At 45.6% G+C, this 16,292-nt stretch overlaps 1 protein-coding gene across 1 annotated transcript in view; it reads right to left on the bottom strand.

Annotated features, from left to right (window-relative positions):
• LOC133933836 (E3 ubiquitin-protein ligase Midline-1-like) overlaps nt 1-7,854 on the bottom strand; it is a 35,361-nt gene extending 27,507 nt beyond the window's left edge. The window contains exon 1 of the mRNA XM_062381075.1: nt 7,677-7,854. The gene's annotated coding sequence lies outside the window, so the exon portion shown is untranslated. The remainder of the gene's footprint in view (nt 1-7,676) is intronic.
• Between the last annotated feature and the right edge of the window lie 8,438 nt (nt 7,855-16,292).

Here is a 16,292-nt window from a genome sequence, read left to right as displayed (position 1 = left end):
CTTCTTGTTTTTTTAACCATAAAGTTAAATCATAAAAACAGATTCCTGCAGCCATTGTTTACTGTAACCCTTTTTTGAAGAGAGAGAGGTTGGGAAGAGGAGAAGAGGATGAGTTTTCTGAATAAGAGGCCTGTAATGCCGGCTGCCGGCCACAGGCCCCGCCCCGCAGCAGGGAGCATGTGGAGAAATACGGATGTTAAATAATCCAGAAAACTGAATGGTCCTTTGGAATGTCCACCCTGGAAGGCTGCCAATCGGATAGGAGGCAACCGTGGTGAACAGGGATGGCAGTTTGAACTGTTCATCCCGGATGCTAATTTGAAGGGGCAGCTTGTTTTTGGAGATAGGTTGAAGGAGATGGACCACACCCATTGGGTTCTTATCCTTGCTGGAGTTATCAGATCCAAAGGGGAATCCACAGAATCCCTGTGGGAATGCAACAGCATCTCTGGAACACGTCCAGATTGTTTCCAGGTTTGGCTGCTTTGATTACAATAGCGATAGAGCAGTTCGGGAAGCAGAAAGAAATTTCAATCATTCTAAGTCGCGGCCAGTAGCAACAAAAAGAAATGCTGCCATGTGTATGAAACTTGGATTGACAAGAATACAGAGTACACGTGCATCAAGTGCAAGAACACTTCACAGAAATCTATAAAAAAAAGTGATTTAGAAGAAATACATGATGGTCTAAGCCCCACCTTTTTATCTGCCGACCAATAAAATCGTCCGATATAAGCGTTTGCAATGGTACCCGCTTGTATTCCGATATTAACTAATTTATTTTACGGAAATAAACAAAGCAGATAAGATTTGCATCAGGAGATAGTGTTTATTTTCCTAATTGAAGGTCCATATATTCGGTTGACTTTTATTTATTGTTATTTAAAATACGTGTTATCAAATATTGCGCCTCAGTTATGTTAACAACCATTATTATAAGCAGAAAATAAAGCAACAAGTCCGTCTGACAGCTTGTAACCCTCTCAACTTTGCATCATGGAGTCCCTGTGACATTTCCAACACACGGCAGCAATATATTCAGGTGTGTGCGCATCCCCTACCTCTCTTTCTATCCCTGGCAGTTCTTATTTCTCTGCCTCGGACTGAAGCAGGGGGTCAAATGCTGCATCTCTATTTTGATGGTTACAAATGCCATTGCCCTGATGTGGCTCTCGGATGCCTGGTGCTTTTTGTTTCGGGAGAACAACTTCCCCGGATGGTCTCTGATCCGTGAATGTCAACAAAATAACCTTTTCAACTGAACGTTTTTTTTTTTGTAAGAGTTGCGTCAGCACAATATCCAACGTCGCTTTTGAGGATTTGAAGGATGTGCAATGGCTCCTAAGTCCATGAGAACGACCAACGAATGACATTTTCCCCGTCTGACTTTTTATCTATCTTCCTGTTTGTTTTATGGGCGACTCCCCCCCCCCCCCCCCCCCCCACACCCCCATTAGTCTGTCGCTCCACTTCTAAATCTTTTATCAACGTCGGGTCCATGGAGGTTGTTGCCTTTTTTTCCCACTCACAGTTTAAGCTGTTAAAATTTTCATAGGGAGCTCTTTCCATCCATTTTCTATAACTCATTCAACAAGAGCACCGAAAAAAAATAACATGAGATACTTTTTATGAAATGGGGGAATAAAGTGTGAGTGCGGCAAAAATCCACAGAGCTGCACTTTATGCTGCTGTTCTGTGGATAATTGTGAATAATTGTGGGTCTACTCAGTCTCATATTCTAATGTCCTCCTCCAATTTTTGCTTAGGGGGGAATTTTTATTTAATTTCCGTTTTTCGTCGAAATTAATATTTCAGCGTCGCAAATTGAGCTGAAAAAGTTGTGCTTCTCTGAAGGGGGGGGGGGCATTGGCTTTCCAGATTCCCTTCCCAGCACATGACACGACATGAAGTCACACAACAATAATTCTAGAAAGCCGGAAAAACAAGCTATTTAACCCCCCCAACCACTCTCCACTGCTAAAAAAAAAAAAAAAAAAGAGAAAAAACACATTTGTGTGGGTGATGTGAGCGGCTGTGGCAGTCCACGGGGCAGAACCGAGAAGTAGGTCATCCCGATTGACCTCGCTCACGTAATCATCATCCTCTGTGTGTGAGTGTGTCTCACTGGATGATCGTGCTGTTCCAATTCCTCGCTTAACTCACATGCGCTGAAAGAAAGCAACTGCAAACCGAGGGTAAATACGACAACTGTCTGCCTGTCGGCCCTTTTGTGACGACACGTTTTGCCGGAGAACAAACGGCATTGGTGCAAAAAAATGTGTCTTCAAAACCGTATCTGAAATATAACGACAGCTGTAGCAGATCCGACATCACAGGTAATTCCTCGCGGCAGCTCGCGAAGTTAAATTTGTACATTTTTACCGCTTTAATTTGGCAGCTATTTGCGGTTACATCAGGCATCATTAGTGATCACATGATTAAACCTGCTCACACACATCTCCGGCTTTCACAATAGGGACGTGCAGAGTAAGAACCTGCGCTCAATTATTCACATTTTTCATGAAAAAAAACGAAATAAATTATTGACATTTTTTCATGAATTATGGAACCCCACTCTCTACCGCTGTGTGTGTGTGTGTGTGTGTGTGCAGATACTTTTTTAAACTCCCCTGTTTCCTCAACATCAAAACGTCCCGACAACCGTCTTTACTCAAATCTGTCGCAGAATTCTGAAAGATGCTTATGAGATTTGCCATTCACAAAAAAACATAATCTGCTTTTCGCGGATAGTGCGCAATGACAGATTAACCCTCGACCTCGCGTCGTCTTTTCAGGGTCGCGCCCTCCGTGCCAAGGTCGCCACATATTTCCCCCTTCACATTGATTTTAACAGAAAGAATATGTCCGCCCGGCTCATAGTGTGTGTAGCTGCAGCCATGCTTGAGGAGTGCTGACGTTTCCCCGACAGCATCACAGCACTTCCAGGCAAAATATTTGTATTGGCCACTGCTTGTAGGAAGCACATGATACATCTTGCAGTGCTTGTGCTGGAGGATATTCATCTCATATAGTCCACAATATGCTGGAGTGAAGGTGCAGGAGCTGTGCGTCCAATCAGGACAGAACAAGATACTTGGGTGGGGATGCTGATGCCCAAACCTAGAGCTGAGTGACAAAGAAGCTGAGAGCTTTAGATGTTAAATTCAATTCAAGGAGCTTTAGGTTTCCAAATTTCTCATCTCTTCACGTCCTTCCCTTATCCTCCTCCTCCTCTTCTTCCTCTTGTTTCCTCTTCCCTACCACCTCCCCATCTTCCTCCTCCTCACCCTGTCCAGGGTAAAGCTGCACTCTCTGGGTCGTTAATAAGTTAACAACACTAACTGTTGACACACACACACACACACACACTCTCTTTCTGACACCCACCCACTCACCCACCCACTCACCCACCCACACACACACACACACACACACACACACACACATACTGCCTTTGTCTGATTCCAGACACCCTGCCATGTTGATCCCTAATCCGCTTCCTGCCACACTGGCCGTGACCAATCACAGTCTTTCATGTTCAGAAAGCGGTCAGTCACACCTAACAGGATTGGCTGGTTGTAGTCCTGGATGCCGAGGCTATTAGTGATAATGATAAAGGGTGACATTTGCGATTGCGGGTTGTCGTTGTCTGTGTGTGTGTGTGTGTGTGTGTGTGTGTGTGTGTGTGTGTGTGTTGTGGGCTCCGTCTGGGATCTTGCTTGGGTGACCCAGATCAGGCCCATTGACGCATTTGAATTAGATGTGATGTTTAGGGGGCTGGAGTTTATAGGGCATAAAAACAACAAGCCTGGTGTCGTCGAGGACATATTGCGACGGGGTGAATGTCACACCACCACACACAAACACACACACACTGACACACAGTGCAACACACTTAACACACAGTGACGTCAAGGTGGTTAGCGGTGCAGGAGCAAAACAAGGGGGGAAACCCTCCTTAGGGTTATCAAAATAGTATTTTCCACTCTTCAGATAGAATGTGGAAGTCAATTTAAGGTTCAATATATAAGTAGAAATATACACTTGTAGATATATTTTTATATATATATACTTTTAATGAGTCAAGGCCAAACTTGAAGTTATTCTTTGATGTATTAAAAATATTGCCAAGGAAAGCTTAGAGTAAAATACAAAGTAAGGATGTGGAAGGAAAGAAACTCAAAACCTTTCCTGAAAAAATATCCTCCCCCCTTTTCCAAACTGTCCCTTACGGCTTGCTGTGGGGTGATTGACTCCCCAGACTGATTGAGATCACTGTCCTGCAACAGACACTCAAAGTAACATGATGCACTTCACTTTTCTGGCTTTGCTTCCTGGTGAAATCCCACTTGTGGTCCATCCCTCACCAGAATGTCTCCAGTTAATCCCAGTCGGTGGCGTCACATCATTAGGATGATGGAGCGTTCATGTGGCGCTCTAATCACTTTCAACGGCCCCACAAATTTAGATAACGCCACCATCCATCCTCAGTGATTTCCAAATATCGCATTAATGTTTCCCGTAAAATTGTGAGCTTGGCCATTAAAGAGCGGTTTTCCTCCAAGGCGCTTGACTATCATGGCATCTGTGATCTGATGTTTTCCACTTTAAAGAGCTGGTTGAGCGGAGGTGTGGGAGGAGAGCAGTGGGGCTTGAAGTTATGCGAGTGCACCCTGTCGAGAAAAACCTGTTTCTACTTCTTTTGCTGTGTGACCCCGGTTTAACCCGAACATGCCTGGTATGACCCCGCTTCCCCGGCATCACAGAGGACACTGTGTGTCATAATGCCTAACACATGGACAGCACGGGAATGTGTTTACACTTCCACGGGGATCGTGCACATTTTCGGAGCAGGGACGGCGACATTACGGGGGCAAGGTGAGGCCCTCACGTGATCTGTGTTTACACGAGAGGGGAGGGCATGAAACCTACTGCCGAGCTTTCGCGAGACTCCAGAAATGAAGTGACCCCGACTGTACATCCGTCGGCCTGCAGCGGATTAACCAAAAAGCCCTGGGTGCGTGTCGGATGACCGCGGCATTTCTTCAGACTAACAATCTCAGGCAGGAGAGTAACTCAAACCAAGCAGTGGCTGACACCTTCGAGGGGAAGCACTCTCAGAGACCCGCCGCAACTGTAAAAGGTCATATTTTATCAAGTTCTCAAAGGGAAGGAGCTTGAGCTCTGTGACTTTTATTGACGGTTTTTATTCGCACGCCCCTGCAGAGCAAAATGTGATTTCAGCAAGTGGTAAGTGAGAAAGCCCTAGTGCATGAAATATGACGCACAAAGCAAACTCCTTACCGTCGCTCTTTCGCACTCAAATGAAACAAATTGTGCGAGAAGCCGGTGTTACGTTCACCGCTCAAATGCAAAAAACCCTCGGGCCGTACCTCGCTCGAGATCTGTAAAGTAATCTCGACGCTTCCGGCAACTTTAAAAGAAAAAGGGAAAGAAAAAAAAAAGTTTGAGGAACCACTTATCCTCTCAACAGGCCTGCACACGCTGCCAAGTCTCGCCGAGCCCACTGTGCTCATTGTCACCATTTCTGAAGTTCCCATGGCAACGTCGCTCTCTCATCTTCCTCGCCGGTTGATTAAAAGGACGCACCGGGCCGAACCAAATGAACCGGAGTGGAGTGGAAATAAGGGGTGTACGTTAGTGGAAAGGAGAACAAAATCTGGTCCGGCCCTGTGGGAGGATGTTTAGACAGCAATTAGTAGTTTGCCCCTGAAGCCTCTGAAGTGGGCGGATGCTGACGCTTTTGAAGATCAAATTAACCAATTAGAGAGAGATAAGAGTCTCGTGTGTTACACCTCCCCGTTCGGTGCTTATCAGCAACAGGCAGCAATGTTTTTCCTGAAATCGTCCCCTCGTGATCTAAAAGCATCAGCCCTTCCACCGCTCTGATTCTTTATTAAAAAATCAAGAGGGCACCTTTTTTGTTTACCTCCTACTGCCAAGACTACACAAACGGCACAGGAAAAGAAAAAAAGACAATGCTGCCTCGTGTCTGCAAGGTTCCCACAGTCGATCTTCAGGTTAGAGGCGGGGGGGGATATGCTTTTCTCAAGCTCAAGGCCCTGACAAACATACGTGTGTGTTTGCGGGGGGGGGGGACAGGAAACGAAAAGGCGACAATACTATTGTTGCTATATCGGTCGACACCGTGACAGCCAATCAGACAAAGCCTTTTTTTGTACTTCCTCGTCTGCACATGTCAAAACAAATGCGGGATGATGCAAACTGCCAGTGTGCAACTGCACAAAACGATACATGAATACACACTTTACATAAAAAAAAAAGTGCATTTGAGAAGTACAATCTAAAGGATACTTCCATTAAATTCAAAGTTACACTCATTCATTAAACTCACACTGTAATGTGCAGTTACAGTGACCTCCCTCCCTCCCTCCCTCCACTTCCCCATTGTCTCGCAGATCAAACGCTGAACCTGGGTTTCCTCCATCCCTGTGACCCGGAGCAGGTGAGAGGGATCAGCAGTGTAGCGCTGAGCCTGTGGCAGCCAGCTGTCACACACACACACACACACACACACATATGCCTCAGCACACACGAGACGCACGCACACTTGCACAAGCATGCAACGAGGCGTCCTGGACGTGCCCGATCCCACGGGAGACGCCGTGAAATTTGATTTACCCTCTGACCTCCTGGAAGGCTGTTAAAACCAGACACTGACAGAAGATGTAGAGGGCTGCATAGCATGTGTAACTATAACACATAGAAAATGTTGTTAAAAAAGTGGCATGTGGCAAAATGTGTCCCCCCCCCCCCCCCCCAGCTGTTTAACTCAGGCTGTCAAATGTCCGTCCTCCTAAGTGCAAAAATGACCAAACATCCGAGACCTTTAAAACCACTCACGCTCGCTCCCAGCACTCAACTGCACACTCACAGACACACACACACACACACATACGCACACATTTTAAGCATCCCTCAAGGCACTGTCTCCTGTCTTCATGTGTCTTGGGCTTGAAGCGACCTCAAAAAACGCACAAACACAGTGGCTTTTGGAAAATTGGGTCACACAAAACAGACTTTCACACGCAGCACAGCCATAGCCACCCACTAACACATAAACACACACACACACACAATTGCATGTGCTTTTTTTCAGGTAAATGATGTCATAATTAACACTGAATCCATCTCTCCTTTAAATTCAGCTTCAGTCAGAGACCAAAGCAAAGCAGAACAAAGTTTCTGCTGATCAAAAGTTGCTCAGGGCTCAAATCATGACGGATTCAAACCAGCCAGAATCAGACGACTCATTCATCATCACACAGAGCAGATTGTTAAAAGCCTGAAAACCCCCCTGGTCTAAATGTGAATTCAGCAACTGCTCCTGCAGAAGTCCCCCCCCCCCCCCCCCCCCCTCGAACCATCACACACATGACTCCACAACACTTATTGGCCGAGTCCCCCGAAAGCCACGGCTCTATCATTATCATTCCTGTACTGCTGGCACTCAACTCGAACGCTCCTCTCTTCAACCACTGTGAATAATTCCTGAGTTGAGATGGAGGGTGGAGGCAGACGGGAATCCCCCGGAGAGACGCTCGCAGACTTTAGGGTAAACTGCAAAAGAAGGAGAAACAGGAAAAAAAAACATCCCCCCCTCCCCCCCCCCCCTCCTCATCCTCCCTTCTTACCTTCCACATGATTAAAATCCCATCATCCACGTACAAAGTGAAAAAGAGAGGAAGAGTGATAGAGAGAGGTGGCGGGGGGGGGGCGCGGACGGAGGCTATCTTTGGCTCCCTCTCTCCTCTGTGGCGGTGAGCAGCAAAGTTGGGAGTCAGCGAGGATGTGGATACACGTCTCTATGGCTGTGTCATCACCTCATGGCATGTTTCCTCCCCTGCCTGTGTAAGCCTTTCCACCCTGACCCGGCAGAGAGAGAGAGAGAGAGAGAGAGAGAGAGAAGGGACGACCTAGTGCACCGCCCCCCTCTCTCTCTCTCTCTCTCTCTCTCTCTCTCTCGACCTCTCCATCTCCCCGCCTCTCCTCCCCCTCCCCTCTGTCCATCCCTCCCCTTCTGTTTCCCTGTATTCAAATCTGCCAGTGGCCTGCCCTGCCTCTAAGTAGGCCAATCACTGAACCAGTGCGGGTGGAGTCTGGGGCTGCCTGTGTGCAAGTGTGAGCTGGCAGTCACATTGTGTGTGTGTGTGTTTGTGTGTGTGTATTTGTCCTTGCTTGCATGCATGTGTACTGGGTGCATGAACACAAGCTGCCAGTCCCTCACTGGGATCTTCGCCCCTTCGAACTTTTGTTATTCCCCAACGTCCGTGCTCATAACGGCCGATGTGGCCCGCGCCTATTCGCACCATCTCCTATTCACTTCAACTGAAGCTTGCACCAAGAATGCCTCGCTTCTTTCCGTGTGGCTTGCTTCAAACTTTGCCCGGGCAATCGACTGATAGAAGTACTGATATCTGGAGACGGAAAGGGCAAAGTTCACGTGCGATATGTGCAAAAATCTGAACAAAACCCAGGGGGTTCTGACAAAAGCAAGCAAGTGAACAAAATGCAAGATGCAAATCTTGTAAGACGGCTTAGGTTAGGCACATTTCAAATTCCCAGGAGTCACATTTGTGTAGTTTTTATTCAGGCATCGAGGACACTCCTCTGACCGAGACCTTGTTTCAGTCTTCCCTGGTCTGACAACAAATAAGCCTGCAATCACTTTGCCGAAGTGACACACCATCATTGGGAATGGCAGAGTTTTCGGCATCACCGCACATTGTTTACAGTTTGTGATCTCTTTGCCCGCTGTTTACTCACCATCATTTCACCACTGTGACTTCACAGCCTTGTTTGCGGGGGCTGAGCGTTAGAGGCACAACACAAATGAGTAACGTCCACTGATGCGAGTGGGCACGCTGTAAAATCTCACATGGATTGTTCATTAAAATGCACAGTTCTACATGACTTATTTGATCAAGGCTACAACAACGTCATGTTGCGCTCCCCACTCTCAGGTTCTCCTTTGGAAGACTTTCAATGCAGGGAAGGATCCTTTTAGCTGCTAGAAAGATTCTGATTTGAAACAGAAGCTTGTTATGGGTTCACGTCATATCATCGCTATTGTCATAATTCATTTGCGGCTACTTCCAGCTCATAATTGTTAATAGTTAAAGGTTCAGTGTGTAAGATTCAGGTGAAAGGGATCTAATGGCAGAAATTGAATATAAAATCATGTTAGTGATGTGATCACCAAAACTGTATAAATTGTTGTTTTCTCTACCATAGAACGGCTCCTTTATATTTAAATACTTTATATTTAGAATAAGGAGCAGGTCCTCTCTACGGAGGCCACCATGTTTTTTTACAGTAGCCCACACTGGACAAACTAAAGACCTTTTGAGTTTTTATGACAACTGAAGGCTACCCCAGGTTCTCTTTTACTGTTTGGAAGGGAAGGATATTCAGCTGCAACATGCACCTTCACCACTAGATGTCACTTAGCCCTACACACTGAACCTTTAACTCAAAATTGACACTCAATAGTTTGAAAATGAAAACCGAACAACCATGATGTGTATGATGTTACAATGCCATTGTGCATTTGTGTACTTAAGTATGATATAACATGAAACCTGCCATTAAAGATACAGACGGGAACATTCAGGAAAAATATTCTTTTAGCCATATTTGTTTAAAACTGTCACTAGAGTCGAAATAAATAATTCTGTGGCTGCTAATGTGTTTGGGATAGTATAACAGGGCTTTGTCGCTGTGTGGAGGTCAGCAGAAGGTAGCGGAGGGTCTGGAAGTCGCATTCGTTTAATATCCCTCTAAATCCTTTTGAAAGCATCATTAACATGAACTAAAAAAATAAATAAAAGTTGAACGCAATTAACTCGTGAAAGATGAGAGAGACAATCCACCTCTTTCCACTTTGGCACCCGCGATACATCGTCGGTGGCCGCCAACCGTCTGCTGTCTCCCCCCCCCCCCCTCTCCTTCCACCTTAAAACTTCCATTTGTTTTGGCCACTACCCATAAAAACAACCCTCCCCCCTCCCCCCCCCCTTTTTTTTTGTTTAACGGCAGCCCACAAGCAAAGCAGCTTAAATTAATCTCCAAGATGCAAGTCAGTCATTCACCCTCCCGCTGGAGACACGCCGCTCTGCAGACACACAATCTTTGATCAACACGCCTGAATTCATCAGCCGATATCAGACATTACGGGAAACAACACCTTCCCGCCCGCTCTAGAGCCACAAATGGGAAATCTTATCCTCCCAAACCTTGAGTTAAATCTTAACAGTCCATGTGATGAGGACGCTTTGAAAGCCAGCTGCCATTGGTAGCTTGATTCCAAATAATCCCTAACATTTGCCCTCTGGGGGAGTGAGTCATGCAGTGTCGAAAAAGGATTCTTACTCGGCAACCCTGGACGGCAGGGCTGTGCAGTCAGGACTTTCTTTTGTTCTGCTTTATGCATCGATTGACAGTGTTGATAAATTCCAGAAAGCTTGAAATGCCAAGAACTGAGGGATTTATATTAAAGTGATTGTTAACTCCCACACGGTCACTAAAAATAAGCTTTTACAGTCGGGGCCCAAAAGATCTTTATGAGTATTCTGTGAAAAGTTTCAACACAAGTTTCAGCTTATGAGAAAACATGCTGCTTGTTTATTAGCGGGGATGGAACAGCGATGGCCTTTTTCATTAAACAGCTTGTGCCTTCAATATGTTTGTGTATAATATTTAGACATGTGTGTATTTGTGTGCTGGCCCTGAGTTTCCAGGAACTGGAGGGGGATCGTTTGAGGTGAAGTGGCTGCCGAAGAATGTTTTTCTGGAAAAGGACGACGAGGGAAGAGTTTCCATCTTGGGTCAGTTCTCAGCCACGAGCGAGACGGCTAACTTTTTAAATCCTCCCTACAGGTCCATCAGAAAGTTAAATATCATAAAGGCACACACACACACAGTTTGTAGTAAAAAGAAAATACACGTGCAATCAGAATGAATGACTTAGCAAGTAGCACAATCTGAAAGGAGACTGGAGGTCAAAGGTCGGTCCCTTTCTTTCAAAGTGATCATTTCAGAATCAGCCAGACCATTTTCAAAAATTGCTTGGTATTGCTAGAAGGATGGTTTTATTGGGGTTATGGTGCTATAGGTTGTGTATTGATGCCTTTTTCTATTTTAGTCTCAGTTATTAGACTTATTAGATTTTGAGTATACCTGTTTTTGTTTGGAGAGCTGTTGCTTCTGTTTGGTTCAGTTACATAGCTTCTAATGCCTGTCAGTGGTCAGAATGGTTTTCCATTCATATCTCAATTGTCAATCTAATACTGTCACGCAGCTCCAGCCAAGAGTAGGTTAGGTCGTGTGCAGCCCCAACCTATACTCAAACAGTAAGTACAGTTAAACTCTTATTGATTTTCCATAAGCTTCCAGCATTTTGCAGTCTGCTACTTAACATTTCAGGAGGATATTTAGGCAAAGAGCTAGTAATGTCAGCTCCACTTGAAACAGTATAACACAAGACATCCAGATCCTATATGTTCTCTTGCACATATACTTATATACCTCCAGGGTGCAGACTTAATATAATAATAACACTTAATCCAACCTAATCCTTATTGCTCGACTTTTACCATATCGCCTCGTGCACAAATAGCTGCTCTATTGTTGCTGCCTTACCACTTTGTAATGTTATCCCATTATCCTATTATCCTTTGAGCTGTCGGTGTCTACTTCTGTCTCACTCTTGTCTGTCCTATCGTTTAACCCGCACAAAAGAATCGGAAGGAAAAGTATGTAAATAATTTTGCTCTTTTTAAATGTGGGCAAATGTACAGTAACGCACGCGCTGCAGAGTCAGGATTAATAACACAATGAATAAACGTGCAACAAGAACCAGACAGCACAACTGCATGAGAATGCTGTGAACAATGGTTTAGCCGACCACAGTCTGACTGCAGCTTTTTTCCCAGGCGTCCTCTGCCACCATGCCGCAAAGTCGTGTGGCAGTTTTTCACCTTGAACTATATGTTCCCATCTTGCCCTGGGTGATATTCCGATGAGCTAATGACATTGTGCAAATACAGACAGACGATTATTGAGTTCAGAATGATAATGACTTCATTTTCCCAGGCAGAATGGACACATCGGATGTGTGATGTGACTCGCAGTTAGTAAAATCACAATGTATCTCGATTCCAGGCCAGAAGCTTCATTTCCCTTAGTGCTGTTATTACATTTAAAAACATTTTTGAGCATTTTTTTTCTAATCTTCATGGCTTTTTAAGAAACTCCCATTTATTTGAATTATGCAATTCATCCAGCTTTCGTGAGACCAAATCGCCATTTAAACTTTTTTTTTTTGCTGCCGCATTTCCTGTAGAATAAGGAAGACAGAAAGCAAGACTCCATTTACAACTCTCCCATGACCGCCCTGTAAATTTAGGAACGCCGGCCTCTACTTTTCACTTTAGAGAGGTCTTATTTTTAACAACCAAGAATGAGCGGAATGCGCTGAAGTCTGCCTCGGCTCTCATGGTGAGACCATTACGGGGATAAAGCACGACAGGGTTATGGCCGAGACCTTTCCCAGAGGGCACGGGCGCCGTGGGTAGCCGTGGGATTCGTACCACACGTGTGCACTTGAGACACGTGACCGCCACCACTTTGATATCTCGAGCGGCTCTCAGTCAACCTCCCAGGTGAAATAAACCCAAAAAGAACATGCTCTGTAGGCTGTCCAGCAAAGCACGGTCAGCATTCTCCCACCCACACATTAAGATATACACACATGAGCTTCATCAGCGTATTATCTCCCAGAGGCATCTTTATGACTGAGATATATAGCACCTTAAAACCGCCCCGGTCACTGATCACTGTCTTGGACAGTACATTAGATATGCATTCATATTGCATGACTCATGGGAGACTGGGAGATATCCTGCAGAGCCGTGCGTACATTTACTAAGTGCGATCAAGCCTCGCTGACCCCGGGAAGATTTGTGTTTGACCTTTTTTAAAGCACCTTCATGGCCAGACCCAAGAGTTTGCTTTCTTTCTTTTTGGGGAAATGTCAAACACATTTCCCCTCCGGCTGACCTCTGGCCTTCAAAAGCGACTTCACATGCGGGCTTTAAAGGTCTGCTTCCAATTAGCGCCGAGGAGATGTACAGCCGGTACCGGCCCGGGCGGAGACACGTCGGCTGCTTTGAAGCCCAGTTTGTCGGGATTAGGTATCGGTATCTCCGAGTGTGTCGTGCGAGTGTATTCCGCCGTGGTGTCTGTGAGTTATCTGTCTCCGTCAGGTGACCCCGGTGAGTGAGCTGATCTAATCAGGGAGAAACTAATACCCGGAGATGGCCTGAAAACAGATTTTTTTCTTTTTTTTTTGAGAGAGAGAGAGGATGAGAGGGAGGAAGACAGACGGACAGATTAAGAGATTTGGAGGAGGGAGGAGTCGGGAGCGGGGGAGATAAAGAAGTCTAAGTGATGAGCGTTAAAATGTGGCTGGACTCTTTCTGGTATCCAGAGTCGTCGTAAATCGAGAGAGAAAGAGAGAGAGAGAGAGAGAGAGAGAGAGAGAGGGGGGAAAAGTGAAGTAATCTGGATAGCTATAGATGCTACAGGAGTACTTTTTTCGTGTACTGATCAAGAGCGTGGTCTTTCATATCGAGAGCATTATAACTTAATAAAATGTTTTAATTCCCTAAAATCTTTGCTCTCCCGTTAAACTGTTGCCAAAAAACCATGTGCTTTATTTTGACCCCTCTCAGATTTTCCTGATCTCATATTGACGGCCTTTACTGTGGGCAGGTTCACTTTACCTCTTTCAGCGGCCGTGGGTTAAGTTCCTGCACTGTCCTTCATTGCTAAGCTTCCCCCTTTTCCCCTCCCCCGTTCACACTTGAAAACGTCCATGTCACCAAAGGTGAAACAGGAAAACAATATAAAAAAATAAAAAAAAGGATGGTTTTTCTAGCAGTGTTCTTACTTTCTTCAGATTGAATTTATAGCTTAGTTATGTGAACTCCGTTACAAAATAACACAATGGATGTTGACGTGCTTCTGTCATGTCTGAGTTCTCAACTTGGCCATTCCAGAAGCAAATGAAGAGAACATAGAATTGATATAAACTAAAAAACATGTCCCCACTTCCTCCCATTGCTCAATAAAGAAGCCATCTTGTGCTTTTAAAGTAACATGGAGCCACAGACTGCTCAGTGGTGAGTGTGGTGCTGAGGCACATAGGACGTTTGGGCAGCCACATTATAATCTGAGTGTCAACACAACACAACGGGAACAGAGTGGGTTTGTGGTTTACCAGGGGCTATTTGAGAGCCGGGGCAAAGGTCGTGATGGACAGCGTATGTAAAATCCATGCAAAGAGAAGAAGTAATGCTCTCTCACACCTTGTCGCTGCATGAAGGAGGCAGCCGAGGTCACAGCGAGTTCTGACAAACTCCAAATACCTGCAGTGGTGAGCGTCTTCACCCTGTCGCCTTCTTTCAAGCACGGCATCAAAGTGGATGTGACAAAAACACCATCATCCAAAACAATGACTGTGCCCCTGTTTGTCAGATTCCAGGATTTGCATGAAGATAAGTGCAACCAGTAGTGCATTAGTAAATTATGCATGCACACCCCCCCAAACAGACACACACACACACACACACACACACACACACACACACAAACGCATCTAGATCCATTGCCTGAATCTGACACATCCACCAGCAGCAACAGCTCAAGGTCATCCTCTGTCGCGCTGAAGACATTCTCAGCAACATTGTCCAGGCTAATGCAAATATGCCCCGTGCAAACTCACAAAATCCTCCAGCACCTACACACACACGCACACACACACGCACACATATACTCGCATGCACAACTAATCACACGAGTACAGTATACACGGGTGTCAGTCGGCATCATCATTTGCTGCCACCAGGCCCAGTGTGTCCCCAAACTGTCACACAGGGAGTCACCTCCCAGCGTCCACGCCTCAACCCCGAACCATCAGCAGCTGTCACAGCATGACCGCAACACAATCGCACTGTCATCACACCCGCAATCACACAGTCAGTCACAAACAGTCCAATCAGGGACAGTTATCAAGAGAGAGCTTTACTGAAATGAATCTGAAGAGAAGAGCCATTTATTTATTGACTTGTGTACTTTATTATTCCAACAACATGATCCCAAGCTGTTTCATGACAGCATTAAAATAGGTCTTTAGTTTCCTTTCTATGAGACGCATATGTTGTTCATAAGTTTATTTTCTTCAGAATAAGGTATTATGAAAACTCCCTTGGGGGGAAGGTGCCAAAAATAAAGCATTGCTGCTAAATTTTAAGTTTGCATTTCTTTCTTTTTTATCCTCGCCAGTGTCAAATATCATTATGAAGACCAACATGGGTTGTAGTAACTATAGCATACTAGACTCTAATAGGTCACAGAATGTCATGCACCACTTGGTAATTATCCCCTCGCTCTCTGGAGATTACTGTCACACAGTTGTTCTTTAAGCAAATATGCTACTCCAGGCGTCACTGCATTATCTATTAAAGTCCCCCCACAGAGAAGGAGCCGAGTGGATGTGCAGTGCTTCTGCTGTTGGGTGGAATAAGGGTTTGATGAGGCGTGAAAAAAATTCTCCTCACTCCTCTTCCTTTGAGCCCAGGGTGTGCGAGCAAATCCAATTTAAAATATATTCTGCGCTCGTGGACGAGAGGGAGGATCAGTACCTTGTCCTCATGTGAAGTGCGGCCATGAGACAGCGAAATGAGATCCCTAATTACGTCCAGTGTATAACCCTCCAGTTAGTGCCTCAACAGACAGCGCCTCCCGCCCCATTGTTGGCCGGTTGGAGGTCTGCAACGAGAGCTAAAATGGCCGAGGGCAAACGTCAGCCTCACGGTTCTAATATAGGTCAAATGTGAATAGATTTGATGGAGAGAATAAAAACTGATCATGTGAACAGGAAATAAGACCGAGAGCGACGTCCTGTTTCATTCCCTTCGTGACCTTTTCAGGATGGATGTCTCCGAACCCCCGCACCAGTCATTCAATCAGCCCAAACCTGAAGCTCCTCCAGCCGGCTGCACTTTGGGTCCAACTCTCTCATTGGCAGGGCCCCGGAGGAGGTAACGGGACATTGCGTGGGAGGATGTTTGAGGAGCAAGTCGTTATTTTAAAGTCGTACGCCGCTGCTTTAGATGAGCCGTCCCACTGTGAGACCAAAATTGACTTTTTCCCAGGTGTGCTGAATGACGGCGTGAAGCATGAATAAG

The sequence above is a fragment of the Platichthys flesus genome, chromosome 22 (assembly GCF_949316205.1).
Source record: "Platichthys flesus chromosome 22, fPlaFle2.1, whole genome shotgun sequence".
NCBI classification, from domain to species: domain Eukaryota; kingdom Metazoa; phylum Chordata; class Actinopteri; order Pleuronectiformes; family Pleuronectidae; genus Platichthys; species Platichthys flesus.
The sequence above is the reverse complement of the archived record's forward strand: the minus strand, read 5'-3'. Positions and strand labels throughout refer to the sequence as shown.